The sequence below is a fragment of the Portunus trituberculatus genome, chromosome 17 (genome assembly GCF_017591435.1).
Source record: "Portunus trituberculatus isolate SZX2019 chromosome 17, ASM1759143v1, whole genome shotgun sequence".
Taxonomy (NCBI): Eukaryota; Metazoa; Arthropoda; class Malacostraca; order Decapoda; family Portunidae; genus Portunus; species Portunus trituberculatus.
In genome coordinates, this window is record NC_059271.1 from 26,902,532 (window position 1) to 26,928,551 (window position 26,020).

The 26,020-nt window shown below is 43.0% G+C and overlaps 2 protein-coding genes across 12 annotated transcripts in view; one reads left to right on the top strand and one right to left on the bottom strand.

The window, feature by feature from the left end:
* The window catches only part of LOC123504992 (trichohyalin-like), a 335,118-nt gene that overhangs the window by 253,620 nt on the left and 55,478 nt on the right, over positions 1 to 26,020 (top strand). The gene's annotated exons all lie outside the window — the stretch shown is intronic.
* LOC123504998 overlaps positions 1 to 26,020 on the bottom strand; it is a 253,154-nt gene that overhangs the window by 22,248 nt on the left and 204,886 nt on the right. Inside the window, exons 1-2 of one of the 7 annotated variants that reach the window (XR_006675012.1) lie at positions 2,912 to 4,196; positions 2,089 to 2,295 (exon numbers count right to left, since the gene is read on the bottom strand). The exons of 3 other annotated variants lie outside the window; for them this stretch is intronic. The gene's annotated coding sequence lies outside the window, so the exon portion shown is untranslated. Of the gene's footprint in view, positions 1 to 2,088; positions 2,296 to 2,911; positions 4,197 to 26,020 lie in introns of those variants that run through there. 3 more of the 7 variants (XR_006675013.1, XR_006675010.1, XR_006675011.1) reach the window with 3 other exon arrangements.

The window sequence follows — 26,020 nt, forward strand, 5'->3', positions numbered from 1 at the left end:
TCTCTCCCCATCAATTGACAGTCTTTTAGCTCCCTTATACTTTGAGTCCTCTCAGTCCCTCGACAGTTTCACCCTCTTCAGTCTGCTCCAAGTTTTGCAGAGCGGGTACTAAAAATAAAGTTTGAAATATACTCCGTTTTAAAGAATTTAAAATGATGGCTAAATATTTTCGCTCCACTCCGCCCCTCGCTTTTCCTTCCCTCTCAAAGCAGACTCGACTACTCTATTTCTGCTTCATTATCCTCCTTTCCCTCAATTTGCGTGCCGGCCACCTTCATCCCAGCCTATTTAGCTTTAAGCCATCCACGCTTCATATTCTCGGATTCACTAGCGAACGATTACTGCGAATTTCTCAAGGCTGAAACTATCCTTAGATGTCTTAGATCTGGATTATCACAAGGAACGAACGAGGAAGTGCTTCAGGCAGAGCGGCACAGCAAGTTTGGAGGGGGTTGCGGTAGGGCTTCTCGCTGCTCCCATGTTGTTCTAGTGCATTACATAGGCGGGAACAATGTTTGTCTGGGACTCTAGGTGGTTGGGTGACTGATTTAATTCAGTCATCAAAACAAATGCAAAAATTTTCAATGGCTGGTATAAGTAATGTTAAAATGAGACAGTTTCATACATTTCTTTTCTTCTTACTGTGACATTATTTAATTTCCGCTTACAAGATACATGCCATTATTTTTAAGTCGAAAATAATTGCTCCATGTACGATTTAATTCAGGTTCGCACCTGCAAGATGGAGATCTCTAGTGCTTGTACAATCTGGGGCACTTGGATTTTTGTTCACTTCACAATCTATTGATATCTAAGAGTTCAAAATGATGTAAGAGTTCAGAATGATGAAGTAATAAACAAACCTAAATAACTTCTCATATTTCTATCTGTATATATTTTCTTATCCCTACATGCAGACAATAACTTCATCCGTATTTTAATATTCGATTCTTTTGATAAGAAATGGCATAATGGCGTACCGAGTTACATTTTGCTTCGCTCTTCCCCAGCCTTCAGTTTCTCGCCACGTATGTTTCGCCAGGCCATATTGTCATGTCATTTAGTTAGAACAGGATATGACGCTGCCTTTAGTGTTACTGCTGCACCAGCGTCGAGAGAACAAGTCGGTCCGGGAGGTCATTTACCTAAGAGCCACTTGTGCTTTCTAGGTGCCACCTGTACTAGCTAAAAGCCTCTCGTACTGTAGTTTTAAATGTTTTACAAAGATTTCTTATAGTTACTGCCTCTGTCATTCGTTTTCTTCATGTTTTCCTATCTTCTTTTCTCCCTGCCTTACACAGTGCCATTGTTAGTTCGCACCTGCTGCGTAACAATTAACACACGCCAAAACATCGCAAAACGTGTGGAGGAGGCACGCAAATGTATACATATGATGGTAAATAAAATTGTAAATCACTGCACCGCCTTGATCAGTAATAACATTTTTTTTAATGGTAATTACCACAATTATCTTGATGACGTAATCATTTGATCTTAATTGCATGTTACTCTAGAAACTCGTTTTATTAATTCGACGTGCAAGGGATTCATTCATGAGTAGAGAGCGCAGATCACTCCATTTTTTGTAACATTTGTTAAACGAAGAGAAAATGTCTGGAGCGTTTGCTTAGTTGTCTATTCTTGCATTGTCGTTCTGAACAGTCCATTTATTTTAAAATACATTTATCTGCATACATTTAGCAAAATCACAAGGAACCCACTAAGGCAGTGGTTCCCAACCTGTGGTACGCGTACCACTAGTGGTACGCGAGGGCCTTCCAGGTGGTACGCGAGCACTTTCGGGGTCATGAACGATTTTTAGTTATTTTTTACTTCACAAAAATGTTTACTGCCTATGGCCCTAACATAAAATAAAATAGTCAATAATGTGACAATGTGTGGGTGTGAATTGAACCCGAACCGAACAGGTCAGACTCAGAAAGAAAACGTATGCTGGCGACTCAGTGTTGCGCTGTCTGCCATAATTATGGAATTCTGCCATAATTTGACACGCGTTTGCCATCTGCCATACACTGTCTGCCATCTGCCAAACTGAGACAGCAAAGACGAAGCACAAAGAATGCTCACCTTTAAACTTCTGGGTAAGCATGGCCTCCTCGTACCCAACGTTAGCCCGTCACGCTGTTCCCCAGCTACTGATTTTCCCTCGACGTGGGAGTGCGAACAGGGTTCTCAGCCTTCATGACCATCAAGTCGAAGAGCCGGAACCGTCTTGCTGCTCCCGGGCATGATTTCCGATGTGCTGTGAGCAAAGTGATGCCCCGCATTGACCAGCTGGTGGAGAAGAAGCAGATGCAGCCCTCGCATTGAGTTGAATTTTTTTTAGTTCATTTGTGTGTTCTACTTGTAAAATTATGGTAAATAAAGTAATATCTGATCGAATTGAGTTTCTCTGGAACCAGGTGGTACGCGGCGACTGTACAGGACCTCCAAGTGGTACTAGATCACTAAAAGGTTGGGCACTGCACTAAGGGAACTCTCTAAGATTTACTTCGGTGCAGCAATGAGTTTGAAAATGTCTGAAAGCGACAGTTAAGAAGGAAAGGTTGGTGAGGGAAAGAAGCGGGTTGAATGCGGAAAAGGAAAAACACCTCTCAAGAACCTAGATGTATATTTTGAACCTAGATATATTTCTTGATAGGTCGCTCAGTCCTGGCACTTAATGCTTCGTTAATTGGGAATAACGCAAGGCATCGCAGGGATACAGGAGTACAGAAAGGCAAGGACGAGCATGTTCAGGCCGTCCATGTGAAAAGTTTCCCTCCCAACCTACCAACCCAAGCCATCATTCATTATCACAAAAAGATTCCATTATTCACTTCTCTTATAACCTTCAATTCACCTCCAGCAAGCTGCAATGTTATTAGAAAGACGTATATGAGCAACTTACCAATGAATATGGCCGACAGCCAATAAGAGGACGATAAAAGCACGAGACCCACACACCGCCGCTGTTTCTCTTGAACCACCCTACCTCTGCGTCATGGTTGGGTGGGCCCGGATCTCGAGTTGTCTCGAATCAGTATTCCCACTAAATGAAGCTCCGGAAATACAGGATCTGAAATCACTGCAGTGAAGTCATAAAATGCAACTTAGTGCACCTTGTTTAATGACGTAATAGATGCCCACTAATAGGTAGATGATGTGATAGCCTCATATTGCAAGAGGTGAATGAGAGAAAGAAAAGTATCAAACTACTCGGCTAAATTGAGTTGAATCCAGTGTATCTTGAAATGTTGATTATTTGCCATGCATTTCAGAGGACGTGAGGCATCGTTTTTCACATACATCTTTCAAACAAATAGTTGAATCGAAATCATTCTGGCACAGCTTTTTTTTCACACCCTCAAGTAACTTTAGACACTATCGTGCATTGACAAATGTGGTTGATTGAGGTGTTTACTCTTGTCATTTGAGGTCAAAGCACATATTAGCTAACTCAGCGGAGCAATGAAACAAACAAGAGAAGCATGACGGAGCTGTGACGTCCACTTACCCACTACCTCCACACTTCTGTCTGCCCATACCCTCCTCACTACGTCTCCACCAACCCCACTCCCTCCTCTCTCTCTCTCTCTCTCTCTCTCTCTCTCTCTCTCTCTCTGGAAAATACTGTTACTGCCGTGTGTTTTATACATGTAAAATTGGGGCACTCATTATATGGTAGAGATTTGTAAATTACGTATAATAGTTGATGATGACAGACACCTAAAGAGTTGAGGTGAGAAGAGTAGAATAGAGTGGTTAATGGGAACCACCGCGATTAATAGTTGAACTTTTTTTTTTGTGGCAGAACCAGCTTTTTGTTGGTACTTCGAGCAAATATTATGACCACCTGTTACGTCACTGTCCACTCGGGTGCAAGAACTCATTTGTTTTACGTCTTTATGACTCACGTAAAAAGGAAGCAAACAATTGTCTCCGAATCTGTTTGAATAGGTAAGCGATTTAGAATATCAATTTGACGTAAAAACACAATTTAAATGTTTTGCTGCAATTTCGGTGTTTATACCATGAACCCATGCCTGTACTATGCCATAAAGTATGTTTCACCGTGAGCCACATCATCCATACATCATATTAGTCTTTCTCTATACAAGCATTACGACCGCGTTGTTGAATTCATGGTGTCATGACGATGAAGGTGGTGCAGCTGATAGTTCAGCACAACATGAAGTCTTACAAATGTTTTGCAGACAAACATAATAAGATGTTTAAATGTTTTTTTTTAATAATTTTTCCAAGAAACATAAGAAAAAGAGCTAAATCTTCCCTGTTTCTTCCTGTATGTACACGTTCGCAGCCCTGTGTGTGTGTGTGTGTGTGTGTGTGTGTGTGTGTGTGTGTGTGTGTGTGTGTGTGTGTGTGTGTGTGTGTGTGCGTGTGTGTGTGTGTGTGTGTGTGTGTGTGTGTGTGTGTGTGTGTGTGTGTGTGTGTGTGTGTGTGTGTGTGTGTGTGTGTGTTCCTTCATTTAGGAACTTCTATCCCATTTGTGATATAAAAGAACAAAAAAGGCACTTGAAACATCTAATGATAAAAAAAGACATAATTATGCAAATGGCTTCAAAAGGGAACAGTGGTATAGATGATGGATAGTGGGGCAGGAGAGAGAGAGAGAGAGAGAGAGAGAGAGAGAGAGAGAGAGAGAGAGAGAGAGAGAGAGAGAGAGAGAGAGAGAGAGAGAGAGAGAGAGAGAGAGAATATGGGGGGAAATCGGTCGAGCAGCAGCAGCAGGTGGCCACGATGGAAGCAGTGCGTCGTAGGGTTATTTGCAGGGAGCGACATGATGGAGTATGGTGCGGCGTGGCATGGCGCGTCTCAGAGAGGTGTGGTGATGTGGTGGTGTGGTGTGGTACGACATAAGCCCCTATTCAGTACCACTTTTACACTGCACCTTCACTATTTTCAAAAGTCTTTAGTTGGGGATACACTGCTTTTTTAGGGAGGTTTCATTGTTTTAATGATAGATTAACATCATTTCCACACACTTAAGAGGACAAACACTCTTGTCAACCAAGGTAATCATCAACGTGGCTTTTGAAAACAAGTCATTATGAGAGAACAAAGTGTTTCAGAATTCAAGTCTCTAGCGTGGTATCATGTATGATGTTTGTTGTGACGTATGGTGTGGATGGTGTGGAGAGAAATGAGGAGATATGAAGTGGTGAAGTGGTTTTTAGTGTAGCACAAAGATAAGATAAATCAAAGAATGAATGAATAAATATACAAATGAAGAAATCAATTATTGGTTTTGAAGATACCACAAATGTGTCAAGAAAGTTAATTAGAACGTGGAGAGGTAAGGCGGTGTATGGCGTGGGAAGGCGTGTGTAGGTAGGCAGATGCACGATTTCAATTTACTTTGCGTGACATGAGGAAAAATAGCAGCAATATGAAGTTTCTCTTGACAAACTGTATATAGAATAAATGATATATAGAAATATATTCGAAATACAGGAACAAATTTGAACTTTTATATTTCAGAGATCAATGAAAATGGAGAACTGGATACTGACCTGATGGGCTTCAAATAAACAAGTACTTATTTTTACAAATGGAGAAAGAAAAATGCGCGAAAAAAGAAAGAAAAATGGACATAAAAACGTTTTCGATCATTTGTCGCACTCGGAAACAAAAAGGTGAGCATACACCAAAGAATACGAGTGGATACAAGTGAATTTCAAAGAACAGCAGACTTTTATGCTACGATTAGAATGTCTGATTTGCTACACTCGACTCTAACGATAGTATTGAGGAGAGAAAGGAAAAAAAATGGCGACACTGTATAGGGAAAAAAAGCTACAGTAAAGGAAAGAAAGTAATAATATAAAACGAGAACAGCTACTATGTAAAAAAAAAAAAAAAAAAGTGTACAGCACAAAGAAAGTCAAGCCACAGTGTAAGAAATTATATTATAGATAAGCTACATTATGAAGACAGAAAACAGGCAATATAGATGAAGACAAACTGCAGTAAAAAATCAAGAAAACAACTGCAATATATATACAAGAAGTAAAACCACGGCGTACATTCTGAAAAGTAAAAAAAAAACAACGAAGCATAATAAAAGAAAGTAACAATGTTAGGACTGAAACAGAGACACACAATGCACAATTCCCAAAACAATACCCAGGAATGTGACACGGTTCCCCAAGCACGTGGTGACCCGACCCTCACAGTGCGCGTGTTCGGTGACGTGCAGTGGTCCAGTTTTGCTTCTAGGTCAGGTAGAGAGTTCACCTGCGTGAGTCAGCGAGCCCGTGACAGTAAGAGATGACCAGCTGTCGAGGAGGAATACCTGGCAAATGCTGACGGTGGGGAAGGGAAGGGATGGGAGATGGTGGGGTTATTGGTGCAAGATGGTGAGGGGGAAGGAGTGGGAGGAATGTGGGTGATGGGGTGGGTGGTGTAGGTGGTGGGGGAATTAATAGTGGTGTTGGATAGCTTGTTTTACTTTCAACGGTTCAGCAGCTGTCAGATGTTTGACTCACACACACACACACACACACACACACACACACACACACACACACACACACACACACACACACACACACACACACACACACATACAAGAAGTGGCATCTACGTAAGTATACATATACAATTAAACGTTTTGCTGTAAAATTCGTACTGTACCTAGTCACATGTTGGTTACCATTATTACCTCCTTCACCCGCAACAATGGTCATTTTTCTCCCCTTCTGCTCCACTGATGTATTCTTTGTATCCTCAATCCACTATAGGTCATTGTGAGTACTATCACCATTATAAACCAGCAGTCTGACTTTTTCCGAACATTACATGTCAATGCTCTTAAACTCGAAACACGGAAGCGAGAAACAGAAACAGATACAGAGACAGAACACCGCGCAGCATCGTCTTCCTTGTGTGTTACGTGTAATAAACCTCAATAATACCAATAACATGAAAGTTAAAAGGAGAGAGATCATTTTTTTTTTTTTTAGATGTCACCAGTGTGTTACCTCTGTCCCTTAGCCTTCAGAAGCGCATGCTGAAACACCTCTGCACCACACTCTGACTACGTTCAAAAGGCTCTACTTCAAGGTACACTGGTTTTTAAGGGTATTTTTTGCTGTTATAGTGATATAAAACAAGACTCTTACATTATCAACGGGGAAAATGCTTTTGAGAATCCAGCTAATCATCTTTGTGGTTTTTGAAAATGTCGTGGTGATGTGACGGATTTCTAAAGAAGCTTTTACGGTTCTAGTGACAGTATAACATGATTTGTTCATTACTAACAGGAGAATCACTTTTTCAGAGGCAAGCTATGTAATCATCTCCAACGCCCTTCAAAACATTTAAGATGAGGTGTGTTTCAGAATGTGATTGCGTGACTTACCACAAAAGACTTTAAATGCACACAAGACCCAGATGCAACATGTGGTTATGTGTGGTGCGTCTTTACTCTCACGTCCCTTCGACCTTTCCTCGTCCATCGCCAAGGGAAAGGGACAGGACAGGACGGAGCTAGTATCGCTGCCAACCCTCTTCCTAGTACCGTCTCTCCCACCAGGAATCTATAAGCTCACCTATGGGAAGTCAATAAGCGTGACGGTGATTCAGACGGGATGAATGTTAACACCAATTTCGGCGAAGAAAGGTTTCCTAGTAACTTCAAGATTGCAAATTGTGGTCGTCAATCAGCTGTCTTACCTTTCCGACACACACACACATACACACACACACACACACACACACACACACACACACACACACACACACACACACACACACACACACACACACACACACACACACACACACACACACACACACACGTCTATTTACTGCGCACTTCAAGCTTCTTCCCCTTTCCCCTTTTCATCTTCAGCTTAATTTACCTCTGGATCTCCTCTCTCTCTCTCCTTGCCCTTTCGGTAGAGTTCAAGCCAAGACACTTATAGAACTAAATGTAATATCCACCTTGCCTTCTCTACACATGACAGGTCTCACTGTTATGCCCTTTCTCCATAAGATTATCTGGTGGTCTGGCTCAGCATTCAATATTTATTCTTCCTATCTTTCCTTGAACCGCTGCTCTGGGTCTGGCATGCGTGGGTAGATGTGTTAGCTTCGGTGAGTGAGATAATAACTAGTGGGTAGAGGGAAAAGGAGAGCGTTCTCACCCTATTTGCTTCCCTTATGGTTTGATATCACTCTTTTACACCCACGATAAGTATTCATGAAAGTGTATTGCATTCGATTTACAGTTGTTTTATATGGAGAGATTTCAAACGTTATGTGCAATAAAAGCCACTCTCTCTCTCTCTCTCTCTCTCTCTCTCTCTCTCTCTCTCTCTCTCTCTCTCTCTCTTCCTCCAGCTCTGTCATTTTAAACAGGAAATACTCTCTCTCTCAACTTCCCATTCTTTGAGAGACGCTATTAATCTCATTTACGTGAAATTTAGCAGGGCACGGTGCGTGGAAAACTCCTGAATGGTTGGCATGAGGGAGGAGAAAAAGTGACAGGGTAGGAGACGGAGGAGGAGATGGAGGTAGAGGAAAGAGACGGATGTAAAGCCAAGCGGGAAGTTAGTAGGCTGGGAGGTAAGTGAATTAAGAATGAATGATGAAAGAGGAGTAGTAAAAAAAAAAATGAAGGAAATAAAGAAGAGAGGGGTTATAGAAAGATGATAAGAAACGTACGCAAAAAAAAAAAGGAAGACTGTTTGAGGAATATAAAAAAAAGGTAGAAAAAAAAGGAAAGAACCGGGATATAATAAAAACAAAACTAGATTAACTGATGAACGAAAGAAAATAATAGAAAAAAATAAACAAAAAGTGAGGCGATGATGACGTTCAAGTGACACAAAATAAGAAAAGAGTACACGAGAGACAAGAAAAAAGTGAGAGAGAGAGAGAGAGAGAGAGAGAGAGAGAGAGAGAGAGAGAGAGAGAGAGAGAGATGATTGATTAATAGGACACAAACAAAAAGAAGGCTAATGTGAAAGCGATGATGGCAGTCTAATAGAAGAGAGGGAAAGTAAAAGAAGGAAGAGAAAGAAGGGAAAGGAATGAGAGATGGCCACTGGCAAGGGGAGGATTGAGGACACTGGGTCACGAGTGTTGCATCTTCCCGACTCTCCTCTGACCTGCCAAAACCCACTGTGCCCACAGCTGCCCGTCGCGCCTCGTCTCTCCCGTTGGCGGTGTAATAGCAATAGGTGGCGGAGGCTTAGCTTAATGTACGCTTCCCGGGTTTCCCTCGTCCATAAATCACTGTAGTTAAGGAAATGAGGGAGCAATGAGAAGGAGGACTGGGAGGAGAGAGGGAAGAGGGAAAATGTACGTACTAGGCCTTTATCTCTCTCTCTCTCTCTCTCTCTCTCTCTCTCTCTCTCTCTCTCTCTCTCTCTCTCTCTCTTGTAATGATGTATTTGGTATAATTATTGAAATTATTTATATCACTACTACTATTACTACTACTACTACAACTACTACTAGTACTAGTACTACTACTACAACAGCAACAACAACTACTACTACTACTACTACTACCAACCACTCCAACACCACCACCACCACCACCATTAATATTACTACTGTTGTTGCTGCTGTTGCTATTACTACTACCAATACAATAACAACTACTACTATTACAACAACAACAACAACTACTACTACTACTACTACTACTACTACTACTACTACTACTACTACTACTACCACTACTACTGCTACTACTACTACTACTACTACTACTACTACTACTACTACTACTACTACTACCACTACTACTACATCAGTTCAAGCCATCACTAGTACACAACTCACATCTGAAGGCAGAGAAGGCTATACAAATAAATACTAGAATTTGCGTCTCTAGTTAGGCCTATGCTGCCTCTAGGCTTAACCCTGGAGGCGTAGATGGTGTGCTGTCGGTGGCGAGAAATAAGAGGCCAGAATGACAAAATATTGCTGCACACACGCACTCAAACACTCATAACATTTCCCATACAACAGGGAATGTGCTACTGTTACAGCGTACATACATACTTAACGTCACCATAAATCCAATGATACGAGCTAACAAAGCGGATGTGGCTGATGTACTTCACTATGCTATAAACTGACGTGATGGCAATAGTGGAAAGTTTTATTATTGTTACGACGCGATCCACTCACAATCACGTTTCTCTCCGCCTTCGCCAGCCTTTCCCCGCCTTGCCCGTGGCCTGAGCATTATTGTTCCGGCTAACTCTGCCCAACCCTAGCCTGCCCAACCCCGCCCTGCGCCGCCCTCAGCCTCTAGACTTGTGCGCGCCAGAAAAAAGGAGTGAAAAAAATCATGTTACGTCAGACATTGCGCAATAAGATCTACAAAGTGTTCTATTTGCGGCGTGTGAAAGAGACCGGTGCTCCTCCTAGACCTGACTGTGCTTTTTCTCCTCCCCCAGCCCCGCCATCCACCTGCTCTCCTTGTGTACCATTTGCCCTGTTACCCACCCCCATTGTCTCTCTCTCTCTCTCTCTCTCTCTCTCTCTCTCTCTCTCTCTCTCTCTCTCTCTCTCTCTCTCTCTCTCTCTCTCTCTCTTAATTCTCTCTCTCTCTCTCTCTTCTCTCTCTCTCTCTCTCTCTCTCTCTCTCTCTCTCTCTCTCTCTCTCTCTCTCTCTCTCTCTCTCTCTCTCTCTCTCTCTGGTACCTTACTTCTTACCCCTTTCTCCTTGTTTTCTCTTACTCTCTCTCTCTCTCTCTCTCTCTCTCTCTCTCTCTCTCTCTCTCTCTCTCTCTCTCTCTCTCTCCTTTTTTTTAACTTTCTTTTCTTATTTCATTTTCATTTACCTTCTTTTTTTCCCTTTTTTTGCTATCTCTTCTTTTTTTCATCTTTCATTTCCTCTTCCATCTTTTTGCCTCATCTTATATTCCATTCTTCTTCGTTCTCATCTCATTCTCTTCTCAGTTTTCCTTTCTCTATTTCTCCATTTATGAACGTTTCATTTCTTTTCCATCCTCCTACGTAGTATATTTTACTTCTTTCCTTCACAAAATGTCCACTCAACTTTTTTTTCGTCTCTCTCTCTCTCTCTCTCTCTCTCTCTCTCTCTCTCTCTCTCTCTCTCTCTCTCTCTCTATCTCTCTATCTATCTATCTATCTATCTATCTATCTATCTATCTATCTATCTATCTATCTCTTTCTCTCTATCTTTCTATATATCTATCTTTTTTCTCCGTCCTTCTCTTCCTAAATCATTTGATATTTCCTCTTATTTCCTTGCTTCTCCCCTGCTTCCCATTTACCTCCTTTTTCACCATTCATTTCCTTTTCACTCTATTTCTCCTCACTCCCCTCTCAATGCTCTCATTCTCCCCACTCACCTCTCTCCCCTCCATTCCTCCGCTCGGACTTGACACCCGAGTACTAGCACGTCACTGATTGTTGCCACCGACACATACTCGTCTCGCCTCTTTTTTGCCCTCCTTCTGACTGACAGTGAGCTTGTCTGCGCCACAAAACTAGTGCATACAAGTGACGTCTGTGACCTGTACCGATACAAGGAACCTGCATCTCTTTCCCTCCCCCCCCGGCATCCCCCACATTTACAAGTGTCTCAGTAGCTCCTCCCTCCCCTCCACCGTCTTTTCTTGCTCCACTATCCTTCTGCTTCTCATATTAACCCTCTTGCCTTGACACACTTTCCTTGACATTGAGTCACTGCCCTGGGAATCAAGTGGATGTAAAAAAATAGCTAAGCAGTGTACGTATTTGTTACAGATGACGGTAAAGTTTATGAAAGTATTATTATATAAGGCTGTGGTTGGTAATAATGTACTTGTGTCATTAGAAAGAAAGAAGATAGTATTGAATGCATATATTGAGAGAGGAAGTATGAAAAAAATGAAACTTATACTTGCAGAAAAAAAGTGTAGTAAGAAGAGTTACTATATTACTCATGAAGGAAAAAACTAGTTAAGGATAGTTTAGTATTTTGAAGAGAATATACCTCTGCTTGGAAATATTGGCTGGAAGAGGAAGGGGAGAGAGAGAGAGAGAGAGACAGAGAGAGAGAGAGAGAGAGAGAGAGAGAGAGAGAGAGAGAGAGAGAGAGAGAGAGAGAGAGAGAGAGAGAGAGAGAGAGAGAGAGAGAGAGAGAGAGAGAGAGAGAGAGAGAGAGAGAGAGAGAGAGAGAGAGAGAGAGAGAGAGAGAGAGAGAGAGGTGAAAATTCGTGAAACTTCAAACTTTTTCCTTTCGCGAACATGACTAACACCTTTCTCCACCAGTGAAAGTAAAAAAAAAGTCGGTTTTACTCGTCGCCTTAGTGTGTGTGTGTGTGTGTGTGTGTGTGTGTGTGTGTGTGTGTGTGTGTGTGTGTGTGTGTGTGTGTGTGTGTGTGTGTGTGTGTGTGTGTGTGTGTGTGTGTGTGTGTGTGTGTGTGTGTGTGTGTGTGTGTGTGTGTGTGTGTGTGTGTGTGTGTGTGTGTGTGTGTGTGTGTGTGTGTGTGTGTGTGTGTGTGTGTGCAATGGCGGGTAACAGAGATGGTCAAAGGAATGTGAAGTTACGAATAAAATTGCTCCAAGAACAGAGAGAGAGAGAGAGAGAGAGAGAGAGAGAGAGAGAGAGAGAGAGAGAGAGAGAGAGAGAGAGAGAGAGAGAGAGAGAGAGAGAGAATAAAGAATAAAATGCAGAAAATAAAATAAATAGAACGAGAAAGGAAAAGGAAGAAACGAAGGAAGAGGACAAAGAGCAGTAAAGAAAAAACAAAACAAAAAGAAAGATAATGACATCAGAATTAAGGAAACACGGAGAAGCGAGTGGATGAAGAAAAGAAGATAGACGCTTGACGAAGGAAGATGAACTGTAATTTGGAAAGGAAAGAGGAGGAAGGAGACGACAACTTTCCTTTAATGCTAGAAAATTCGGTGTTGTCAGGAAGCCGGCAAGACTAGACACATCGGTCCCTTGAGAGGAGTGGAAGAAGAAAGAGCGACGGGCTGAAGCTTTAATGCCAGAAGAACAAGTGAAAAATACCACATTGTATTTCGCGGGAACGGAAGGAACTGTTTCAAACTGAGAGTAAAAGCTTTGAGGCTTCCACTTTTTTGCGCCTGACCAGGAAAAATAAAAATTTATACCTCCACTTCTTCCTTTAATCAACAGAGCCACAGGTGTGTATGAAAGGCAAGGTCTGTAGTCACTTCACCTGCGTTTTGCTGTTTCATTCAGTCTTATGTCCTCTGATCGGGTTAAAATATGTCCTCTATAGGAATTTCCAAAGAGACTGCCAATAGATGAGGGAGCAGAGCATTGGAAGAAAGACGCAGATATAATGGAAAAGAATGCCACGTGTTTATTGACTTCTGACTACAACTATACATGAGACATAGAAAAGGAAGGCAAGAGGGTCTGCCATGAACAGCAACATTAACCTACACTGAGGGATGAAAATATACATGACTATACAGCTCAAGATTGACATGCAGATCAATAAACAGATGAAAACGTAAGCAGCTGATCATGCAATTACACAGCTTGGAACTGGCACGCGAGTAAATAAACAGGTGTTGCCAAGACTATTTCACTTACACCTGTGGACGGAGGCAGACAGGTGCAGGATAACACGCGGATTGACGGACAGCTAACACAAACAGACAGCCAGGGAACCGTACCCTTGTAAATAAACTAAGCCAATACCAACATACTTAGATACAGATAGAAAAGTAGAAAGACCAAGAATAAAAACATAAAAAAAAAAAAAGGAGGGTAGGAGGTAGGCAAATACTTATCCTTATATACAAATTTCCTAGCAAAATGAACACATATATAAATGAAAGATCTTGCATTCCGTTTTGCGTTCTTTGTTACATCCATCTATAATTTCATTTCATTATCAAAAGAACGGAACGTAAAAGGAGAGTGGATAGAAGCAAGAGAAAGAGAGGAAAGGAAAGGAGGAAACAAAGGAGACGGGAAACGGATAATTTGGAAAAACAGTAAAGGAGAAGAAATAATTAAACAAGAAATTATAAAAAAAAAAATGAATTAAGGAAAGCGCAGATATTTGAAAGGAAAGATGATTACCATATGAGAGAGAGAGAGAGAGAGAGAGAGAGAGAGAGAGAGAGAGAGAGAGAGAGAGAGAGAGAGAGAATCACAAGTGCATTATATATAACCGTGGCTGAAAGAGTCAAGTGGTTCAAGCAGGGCGGACGTAAGAAGCGAGAGGGACGCGTGAAAGTCGTTGGGAAGAGCTGGACCAGATAAGTAGATTTTTAATGGGTTATGAGAGGAAAGGAAGCGTTGGCGGGACAGAAGACGTATGGAAGAGGTAGGATAGATTGAACACTGGGAGGGAAGGTAGGAGGGACTGGTAACCTAATGGATTATGGGAAGAAAATAGGACATGGTGGAGGGCAGGTGACGGAGCGAGGGAAGGATAGGTATGGGTAAGGATGACAGGTGACGTCTGAGAAGCGTGGGAGGAACAGGTGGTAGGGAGAGGTGTGGGGGAGGGACAGAACGCCTTTGCTCGGGGATAAAAATAAAGTGTTAGTCTCCTCATTATCGGGGAAGACAAGACGATGGCGCTGAGTCTCAGTTACTAAATCAAGCAGTGCGTGAACAAGACCAGACGAGACTAGAAATTTCCGTGCGAGGACGATTCTATGACACATCAAGGTCCGCCGTGCGTCACCTGCTTTGTTGTGTTTGTCTGAGTGTTTTAGGTCGCAGTGGCAGTAATTCCCTTCATTATGAATTTCTCTCGCCCCGTTGGCATCGGCTGGAAGGTCCCATGGGGCTGTGGGGGCAAGGTAACACCGGAAGAGGGAATGCAGACCCGAGGTGCTCAGGGGCAGGCGGCGCCGCGGCCAACTCGGTCAGGCGCGCACTGAACATGTGGGTTAACCCTCACCCCCACCCACCCACCTTCTCTGTCTGAATACCCCTTGCAACTTCACTCCCTCCCTCCCTCCCTCCCTCACACTCTCCCTCCCTGCCCCCACCCTTCCCATCCCCCTTTCTCCCCCATCTGGGCACTCGGCAGCGGCATCGAGAACTACGTCTCGCGGTGTCGCCCTTCTGGAGGCCGGCCAGGACCTGCACCATTTAGGCTCACTACTGACGTCCCTCGGGCCCAGTCCTACACCAGGAGCTCGTGAGCCGCGTGGTGCGAAGGTGCTTTGCTTCTCCCGTCACTTGGTGCCACACAACCCTTGGCACTCTCACCTGCCGCTCGACCAGGTGTTGATCAGAGACAGAACAGTGACTTTTTACCCACCGAGACCCACAACACTTTGTGACACTAACTGTATTACACTAGTGATTCCCTGTGGCTGGCTGTGTTGACCTTAGGAAGCCGAGGCGTGCGGTGCTTCAGCTAGACTAGACACTTCAGCTTTGTGCGCAATCGAGATGAATGAACTTAACTTTCATGAAGGCAGAAGAAAATGCCTCTGAATTGTTGTTCTAAAAAGAATAGCACAGCAGCAGCATGTGGCGTGTGTGAGAAGGATCAACAACTGTGGCTTATCTGGAGGGTGCGAAGGAACTGAGAGGTGATTTCATGTGGCGGAGGCAGCGTGAGAAGAGCAACGATACAGTGCACATACGTTATAATACCTGGCACCGCTAACCATAACCAAAGCAAACTTGAAATTATAAAGAAAATATACGCACTGACTTTGTGGACCCAGTAATGCAATTGGCTCACCGACACGCTGCTCACTAAATACTTCCGACGCTGCCACCGCCACGTCCCCCTCGGCTCCTGACCCAGTGCTCCGCTCCATTTAACGCGAACCACGGCTGTCGATCCTCCAGAATGCCGCGGCAGTGGAGAGTCAGCATGTGGAAAGCAGGAAGTGACAGACGTTATGGGCAAGAGGTGGAGGTTGACTTTATATCTGAGGAGTAGAATTATTTTATGGTTTTCGGCATCATGAGTGAATGGCTATGACAATAATGAGAGGATGGTTTGATGGAGCGTGAGTGGGCTAAGTAGGAAGAACTATGGAGTGGTAAGGGAAGATGATTAGAGAGTGTAGGAGTAATACATGAAGGAGCGGATCAGGAAGAGGAAGGATATTGACAAAGAGTTGGACAAGGAGATACAGAAAGAGAGTAAAACTAAAGAAGGAACTTGGGAAAGGATTTAGGTTATGGGAAGTGGACTAGGAAGGGAAGATATGGGAGATATCAGTGGAATCTTTGAGGAAGTTATTCAGGAAGAGCTTTAGGTAAGGTAACGAATGGAGAGTGGTGGAGGACACCGGACACACTAATGAAGTTTCTTAGAACAACACACGCAATGCAGCACCTCAACGCACCTGTTTCCTTACAGAGCACATAGCATCAACTAAAAACCAGCGAAAAATAAAAAACACTTAAGACAATATATACAAAGGAAAAAAAAAATACGAGGAAAAAGAACACGACATCGAGATAGAGTAAAAAGTGCATAGCGTAATCAAAGTTTCCCAATACATATAAAACTACCAAGAACCACAGCGTCACGTGCAATTGTTAGCAAGCCAAGACAGAGACGGAGACAATGATGGAGACGATCATTGAAGAGGAGATCTGCCGCACCCCCACGCAGGGCAAGGGCGACAAGCAGGAGGAGGTGATCGCTAAGCTGACTGGCGCCATCCTCCTCACCTCTCTCTCCAACAATAACAACAACAACAACGATAATGACAACGACAACAACAACAACAACAAAGAGAATGACGCCAAAGCGACCTATGAAGCCTTCCTTAACATGTACAGGTGAGTTAATCCCCTTCCTCGTCCTCATCCCGTCAGATATACATTGTAAACACTAATCTTCCAACCCAGACTCAGACGCTGCTGATGTTAGGCAGTACACGACCTTACCTACATCTGTGCCCTAATTACAGAAGACACAAAGAAAATAGTCAAGATGTAAACAGAAGCGAAGAAAATAAACTCGCCTTTGTTTTGATTCGCACTTTCAGCTCACGAAAAAGAGTAAACACAAGGTGACAACACACGCGGGGTTTTGTATATTTAAATTCCCGGCAAACACCTGCTGTTTGGTGAAGAGACAGGAGGAGGAGGAGGAGGAGGAGGAGGAGGAGGAGGAGGAGGAGGAGGAGGAGGAGGAGGAGGAGGAGGAGGAGGAGGAGGAGGAGGAGGAGGAGGAGGAGGAGGAGGAGGAGAAACATTCAAGGAGTTCACTAAAAAGGAGGTGCTAAGAAAGAGGTTGATGAGTACGAGGGACGAAGGCCAAAAAAAACAAAGATTATTACGATGCGTTACAAAAAAATGAGGCATTAGGAGCTTAACTTTTCTCCTCACTTAAATGCCTTTGTTACTTGAGAGAGAGAGAGAGAGAGAGAGAGAGAGAGAGAGAGAGAGAGAGAGAGAGAGAGAGAGAGACACCCTACACAATATACAAATACACCAAAACCTTCAAAGTCTTGCCAATAATCGATACTTCCCATCATGAAACAAACACATACAAACACTGAAATGAAGTCCCAGCTGACGCTTTTCTTTCCTCTACAAAACATGTCCCTTTCATTCCCTTTCCTCCTCTTTCTCCTCCTCTTATTTCTCGTCATCGTCATCGCCCACCGCTTCCCCATCCTTCTCATTCTTCTCTCAACGTGCTCCCGGTGGCATCCCTACGCTGGCTTCCCCTCTCCCTCGTATCAGAGCATCTATTGGAATTCTATACATTACTGTTGAAGTTGAAACTGTGGTTGATAGAAGACACTGCTCTGAGCCTCGGGTGGTGTGGGAGCTGGTGATAAGGACGGAAGGGAGGAAGGAGACTGAAAGAGAAGGTCGAGAGAGGCAGAGAGAGAGAGAGAGTTAGAGAGTGTCTCCGAGAGAGAGAGAGAGAGAGAGAGAGAGAGAGAGAGAGAGAGAGAGGAAAAGTTAACGTGTGGTCCTAATGTTAAAGGTTAAGTTTCCTTCGGTGGTGCCTGCTACCTTGTGTAAATTGAAATGTTAGCTAAAGAACGTTAAGGCGAGCACTCGTCTTCATATTGTACGTAGATTGTTGTTAAAATATCGGTGTTAATAGCTAAGCAAAGTAGTGTCCTATAAATATGTATCAACCTGGTGTCTCTTAAAGTTTAATAGTGATGATTTTTTTGTAATATAGACACAGACAGATGCGTTTTACTTCTATAATTCAGGTAGTGATGATTTTTGATGTGATTATATATAGATAGGGAAGGATATTTTCTTTTAAACACCTTACTTGTGACGGTGTTAGTTAAGAGTATCGATAAAAACACAATGAGACAACAAGTGAAGTAACTAATGAATAAGGACAAACTGTGCGGAGTTTCGGGTCACGCCATTGGTGCAGATAAGGGAAACAAGGAAATTCAGGCCGAAGGATAGAAAAACAAAAGATGAACAAACAAACCACTGAGCGTTGCTGGCCTGCATGCCACGGGGCCACCACTTCGCCAACCAGACTTATGGGTCACCGTGGACGCTTCCCTAAACACGGAGAGTAAAGATAGACGCACCCCCTTCATCCCTCCCTTCCTCCCGGGCAGGACCACGGACCGTACTGTCTCGTCAGAGCCATCATTTAATTTAACGTCCTTATTTTCTCTCTCAGGGTTCAATGGTTTATGAATTCCTCGCTTATTTCTGGTAATGAATGATCTATTTTTTGACAACCACGTGACACCAGCTTCCCCTTCCCCCACTTCTACCGGTCCTTCCCTTTCTCTCCTGGTTCCAAGTTCCCTCTCATTAGGCGTGTCAGTATCTTGCCTCTAACTGGCCTTGCTGTTCTCCTTAGTCTCGCTCTCCTAAGGCCAGCAAATCGTGACTTTCTTCTTTATTTACATGATCAAAAATTAACTCTTTCCTACATCCTACCAATCAAACAATCCTCTAACCTCATAATTACACATCTTTGCCACTAATCATCCTGTCTTCCATCTTTGCTCTGCTTTTAAGCCATACTTCTCGGACCTTTTATCAATGTTCCTTTCCTCATATTTCAATAACTGACAGCTACCTTTTTATTGTCCTTCCTGCTAATGTCCCTCCCCTACTGTCTCCTTCAATTTCAGTGTTCTCTTCTGTCCTTTACACTCCAAGAAGTATCTCTCCCGCTGACTTCCTAGTAATATTGCGCCAGCCTCTTGACATCGTGGTGATAATCCTCCCCTGACCAGCGTACCCAACACACCTGGGTTCAGTCTACGTTCCTTGTAGTCTTGCAGCACGTGGCAGTTGCAGAGCGCGGCCACTCCTCTCTCTTTATGTGAAGACAAAGAATGCCAGATGGAACGCAGGTACTAAAAGTATCATAATGTTAGGCTTTCTATTAAAACCAAAGCTTTTTTCGACCTTGGCCTTGATTCTCCTCCTCCTCCTCCTTCTCTTTGTCCTCCTCCTCCTTTTCCTCTTTCTCCTTCTTTTGTTCCTCTCCCTCGTACTTAATGACACTTCTCGGAGACGAATTGAGCACGTAATGTGAAGGAAAAAATACATAGAACGCCGAGTATTTTTATGCGGCATATGAAGGACAGAGAGGAATTCCGTCACCGAACGTTAGACAAAGGCGCAAAAAGGGTCCAAATGCTGCTGTTTACATCGCGAGGAACGTGTGTTGCTGCCTTGGTATATTTAGAACCAGGGTAAAAACAAACACAAACAAAAGAGGAAATGCACCTGCGAGTTTTCTTTTTCTTTCTACACTGAGCTTTTGTCTTTGCCTTTATAAATATATTGACAGTATTAATTGTATGTGATCACGCTTTCAACCACACACACACACACACACACACACACACACACACACACACACACACACACACACACACACACACACACACACACACACACACACACACACAGAGTATCACGCAATATTCCCTCACTCAGACCACCAGCATATTGAGGCGGCGCTCCCTGAGTCCTAGCTGGTATAAAGGGAAATGACGCCTCTAGGATAATGAAATTTGGTCGCGTGTCTGTCAGCTTTAGGTACTAGCGAGGCGTGGCAGATTGCAGCCTTAAGTGGACCTTCAGAGGACAGAGAGACTAAGTGCCAGGCTACAACAAAGTGGCGACAATTTGCCTTCAGCTGAATGAATGAAACCTCCTATTGTTGAAATGGAACACCAAAACATTAGCAGGATATATCATTGAACACTCGTATCGTAGAAGATAATTACACTAATAGGCTGATTAAAATATGCAAAGAGCAATTACTCCACTAAGTATGTCGTAGGTATCATAGGCAAAGAGAGACCTTCAAACTGAGACTCTATTCAACCTAAGCCAGATGATGCTGAGCTGGGAAGAACTGGAGACCGCCTGGCTTAAGTCACCTAGTTGAGTCAGTTTCTGCAAATAATATTCATGAAGTTTGTAATGAAAATAGTTAAACAATTAACATAATATTAAAAGATCAGTAATGTTTTCTTCTGTCCGTTCATGTAACGCTTAAAACATTTGCCACACGTCCGCACATGATCATAGCACATCATCTCGACGGCCGTGTCATAAAAAGCCTTTTGTTATTGCCCCGGCCACGCATGTGTAGAGACGCCTCGAAATACTTTGCCGTTAACGAGCAATTCTCACTTAACCTGCGCAGTGATTCCTCCACGTGGGGGGAGACACATGTGGCAGCGTGACGAAAAGCAGTCAGGTGTTGTGTCACGTGGCTTACAAAACGACGCATGTCCCTTTCTTTCTTTCTTTCTTTCCTCATTCCTGTCTTTATGTTCTTATCCCCGCGGACCCCTACATGCCACTGTCTTGAGTTAAGTGAGAAGAATTAAGGAAGTGTTTTGCTATTCATTGTAGTTCTTGGTCACACACACATACTGACATTAACTCATGTGATCATAGAAAACATAATGAAACAACACCGGTCACCAAAAATCATGACGCATTACAGTATCTTGCTTTCCTGTATTCTGTAACGTAATGTCTTTACACTTATTCCTCCATATAATTTTTCCATCACTAATTTCAGGACTCACTAACTGGCAAAAAATATTCTTTACATTATCTATAACAGCATATACTTCTTTAAGAACTAAGAAAAAAGAAAAAAAACATAAGAAGAGAAAAGCTGCAGGAAGCCATCACCCCTACACGTTGCAGTAAAAAAAAATCTCTATTTATTCCCACCTATCATAACCATCCTTATATTTGCCCTATCTTCTTTTAATAGCTCCTTAATATATCCTTCAATAATTGTTCCTTGGCTCCTAAACCTTCCCTTACGCAAGCCAGAGCACATCCTTCGCAGCAAACCTAGTCACGCTTCTTTCTAGAGGTATAAGAATAACTCTCCTATTCATTATATAACTGACATTCGGAGTTACCATGACAATTAACACGTGTATCTGCTATGTATGCCCGTCTTGTTTTTATAATGCTTACTCATTGGCACATGACGCTGCCACTTGCGCCGCCAAGATCGCAGTCTTAATTAATCAATCAATACGTTTTAGTTTTATGCGCCGCACGTCCACTTGGGAAATACTCATCGGGTGGTGGTATCAATAACTTTTTTTTCTTCCTTTACCCTTATCGACTTCTTTCATTTATATTTTCTTTCTCCTCTTCTTGGCCTTGACAGTCTTACGATTCTTACTTTAGATCTTTAGATTTGATAGTTTGTTAGTTTACTACAAACACACTCACTCACTCACTCACTCACACACACACACACACACACACACACACACACACACACACACACACACACACACACACACACACACACACACACACACACTGCTATTGGTTCCTCTTTTACTTATCCTTGCTTTCCTTCATCCTCCTTTTAACACCTACACACAAAAACAACTAAACACCTGTACACTCCTCTTTACTTCCTCCTTCTCCTTCTCTTTGTCGCAATCGGGGGGGGGAAGAGAAAAGGGGAGACAGAAAGCAATGACAGGTGTGCGTAGGAGTGATGGAAGGGTGAAGGAGAAAGGCAAGGCAAGAGAGAGGGATAAGGGGGAAGCGACGAAAGGGAAAGACGTTCTGACGTAGGCGTTCTATGAGCCAAGGCAAGTGGTGAACTCGCCAAAAACATCATGCTACCTTTGTGTTGCTGCCCTCCCGCTGCTATATGTAGGAAGTGGACGCCGCAGGGGGAGCACAAAGGGGCTAACGACATTCTGAAAACACGACCACCGTGGCATAGAGCAGGGTTGGGCCAGGATGAGGCAGGGAAGGACAAGGGACGGTACAGTAAGGCAGGGTATAGGGTGGGTGGGGGATACTGCAGGGTTAGTGCCACGTGGGGGATTACTGAGAAAGAAGACAAAGTGGAGCCGAGCCTGCAGCCTCACCTGACACCTTCCGCCTTCCCTCCCGACCACCTGACGTCTTCCTCGCCAGCCCTCCACGACAATATTGTTCCCTAGATGATCATTTACCTCATGAGTAACAAAATAGACTGATAAAGTTTTTTTTTTGGTTTGTGTTTAAAAGTAAGATAGACAGTAAGGGGATTATTAAAGTAGATGATCAACAAACATGTTAGAAGTTTGTAAATTAATATCGTAATAGTAACTTGCTCATTTGTTTATTCAATTAGGTTTGTTAGTTATTAATTTGGGCATTCGAAAATATAACAAAAATATTCATTTAAGAGAAAGAGTGTCGGTAAGGAAAGCTACACTGGCACACATTAAGACCAATCGGAATATTTACGACCATCGGAGGAACACTAAATGAAATAAATGAAGCGTTTATCCTTTTATGTGGGCTGGGAATGGGATAAACACGAGCATTGAAATGATTTACTGTTAAAATATTCATGGAGGGAAAAACAACAATAATATCTTAACGCTTTCGACTCTATTTCCTTCTTCGTCACTTTTCAGTAGGGCAAGAAATACCCACTATTAATCAGCAGGGAGGAAACAGAGGGAGGAGAGAGGAAATGGTTTAGTACCGCGTCCGTGGGGAGCATTCAAGGTGCAATACGAAATACGTATCACCGGGACACAGCTATTACCTCTTGATTGTGCCGCAGCAACAAACATACAGACCACATGCTTTGTTGATCATACCTCCGTCACACCATCTTACGTTATGGAGCCACGGACGCATCAACCAGACAGTTAGGTAGTCATAAAGTTAATTATACAGTCAGTCAGTGTAACGGTATGTCAATATCATAACCAGTGAGTCAGCAAATTGGCAATCAGCAAATGTCATGAATATTCAGTCAGTTTATCAGTTAGTCAGTTAATCAGTTGGATATTAAATTACTCTCCTCTTCATTTAATCACTTAGTACACAAATTACTTAGTTAGTTAGTCAGTCAGTTAATTTATTGGTGAATCAGTAAGTTAATTCAGTCTTTAACTCAAACCGTTAGTCTATCAGTTAATAAGCAAGATATTCAGTTAGCCACATATTCAATTAATCATTCAGCCAGCCAATAGATTAGTTAATTCATCAGCCAATCAGTCAGTTAACCAGTTGGTCACGGATTCAATCACTCAATTAGTCAGATAGCCGGTGAGCCTCCCAATCACATGAACCGTCTGTGAGTATGTGAGGGTCAATTCCAGCTCCACCTCACCTGACGACGATCGAGTATACCACAAGGGGAGACGCTGAGGACCTGACTGTCAATGCACTCACCCTAGTATGGACCGCTTTGATATGGAGATGAGGTTAAGGAGAATGAATGCACTTGATTAAGCTTTCGCCGTGGTGCGCCTCCTTGTATCGCTCTTCACTGAGTTTGTGTGGTGGCTAGAGGCGCCTGAGCCAACATACTGTAGGATACCGGCTCTCAGAGTATTAGGTTAATGGCCTTTGTTGGCAATACTAATGTAGTGTTAGTGGTAATAGTAGTAGTAGCAGTAGTAGTAGTAGTAGTAGTAGTAGTAGTAGTAGTAGTAGTAGTAGTAGTAGTAGTAGTAGTAATGGTAGTAGTAGTAGCAGTAATAGTAGTAATAGTAGTAGCAGTAGTAACTCCTATTAAAGAAAAGAAAAGAACAAAAGTCATTCATATTTCTGTATTTCTGTTCAATCTGTAGAACATTTTCGAAAACCGTACTGAACTGTCACGGACGGAAAACGTAAGATATATCACCAATACTGCTGCTCCTTTGCCTTCCCAGTTCTTTCACATCTTTCCCATTGCCTTCCCACATCAAAGCTCTTCCACTGCCTACAGCGTCCCTCCTCATCACCACAACCACCCCTCTCCTCCCCAGCAGTTTCCTCCCAAACACCTGATCCTCTTCACTCAACACGTCACTCTTACCTCCGATCTAGAAAATTTTATCCTGCTCATCCTCATTCATCAAGAACAAGCACCTCAGCATAACATTCACAAAGTACTGAAGAGACGCGATGAGAGAGGTCACGTGTGCAGGGAAAACAACGAGAACACAATTACATCAAGGATTGGAAGCAAGCCCGACCCTCCTTCACTTGTTCATGTTGAAGGAAACCAAATAATATCGTCAGCGTCCTTGAAGTCACGTTGAGGAAGTGAATTTGTTGAGGAGCTTTCGCCTTTGTTGTTGATCCCTGGATGCGACTCCCCTGTTATGCCCGCTGAAGGACGTGGAACTAGGCCATGGCACGACTTAACCTTCGTTTTTGAAGTATGATTAAGTTAGATCCAATTATCAAGCACGGTGGAGATGACCCTTGAATCCTCTCTGCCTTCCTTCCTTCCTTCACGAACCCTGCAGGTAACGAGGATGAGGAAGAGGAGGAGGAGGAGGAGGAGGAAGCGGAAGAGGAGAAAGAGAAGAGACTGTATTTATTCCTTCTCAAAATATCCTCTCTCTGAAATTTTCCCACTAAAGTATGAATTCATGTGGCCATTGCTAATAGAAGACACCACGGTCCATTAAAGTTAAAATACAAGCGTTCCTTCTGATGTCTAGACCAGAAGCAAGAGGAATTATGTAAACACGGCAAGGAGACGCGAGGAGCAGGTGTGGCGAGCCCGCGTGTGTTGCTCTGTTGCCGTGGCTGCTCAGGAATTTTTGTGCGTTGCGCGGTGGGTGGTGGTGGTTGCTCTCTCTCTCTCTCTCTCTCTCTCTCTCTCTCTCTCTCTCTCTCTCTCTCTCTCTCTCTTTTCAGTATCCACATCTTTTTCATTTACATTTTGTTTTTGTATTTATTTGTTTTGTTCAGGGTTTCTTTTTATGCAGTTTCTATAGCAGAGTTGTTTTCAAGCAGGGTTTTTTTTTTTTTTCTAGCCTTCGTGTAATCCGTTCGTGTGAAGTGCAAAGAGATGATAAATTTACGCGATTAGTTTTTTTGCCTGATAGTTCACGTGTTGAAGTTTAGTTGGTGCTACAACGCATTTTCTATGGAATGAATTTGTCTCCCCTGCTCCCGTTTTCTCTCATGCATCTATTCCACTCCCCCATTCTCTCTCTCTCTCTCTCTCTCTCTCTCTCTCTCTCTCTCTCTCTCTCTCTCTCTCTCTCTCTCTCTCTCTTTCTGCATGTGTTTACTCACGGAGCTCTTTATTTACTTTCCTTCCTACCACACTAAGAACGAGTTTGCTTTTTTCATTATCACTTCCTTAATTTCTCGAGGCGTCTTTAAGCACTAGTCATTTACGAAGCGAAAAACTGTCTTAAACTCATCAACACTCTTGGCTGGACTTGTTTTCTTTTACTCTCGTGTGTTTTGTTTTGCTCGCCTGATGTGGGGAAAAAGAGGTGGATGAGATAGCAGTTCTTTGGGGTCCTACTGACTGGAGGCGTGTGTTTGTGCGTGGGGAGTCGAACGTGGTGGCGTTGGTGTGATGATGGAGTGCTGAAGTGAACTTGATGGTTTAGGGAACGCTGCCAACAAACCGGAGGAAAGAAACGCACAGACGAGAGTGGTTGAGCTTGTTGTTGTTGTTAATGTTGTTTTTTGCGCATTTTGCACATACATATGGCGCCAACAATTTGCTCGCTTTTCAACTTCAGGGTCTTGGCAGCTGTGGGAAAACGTAAAGTCAGCTCAGGCAAAGGCGTGAACGTGAAGCCAAAATAAAAACAGCAAAGAAATAAACTACGTTAG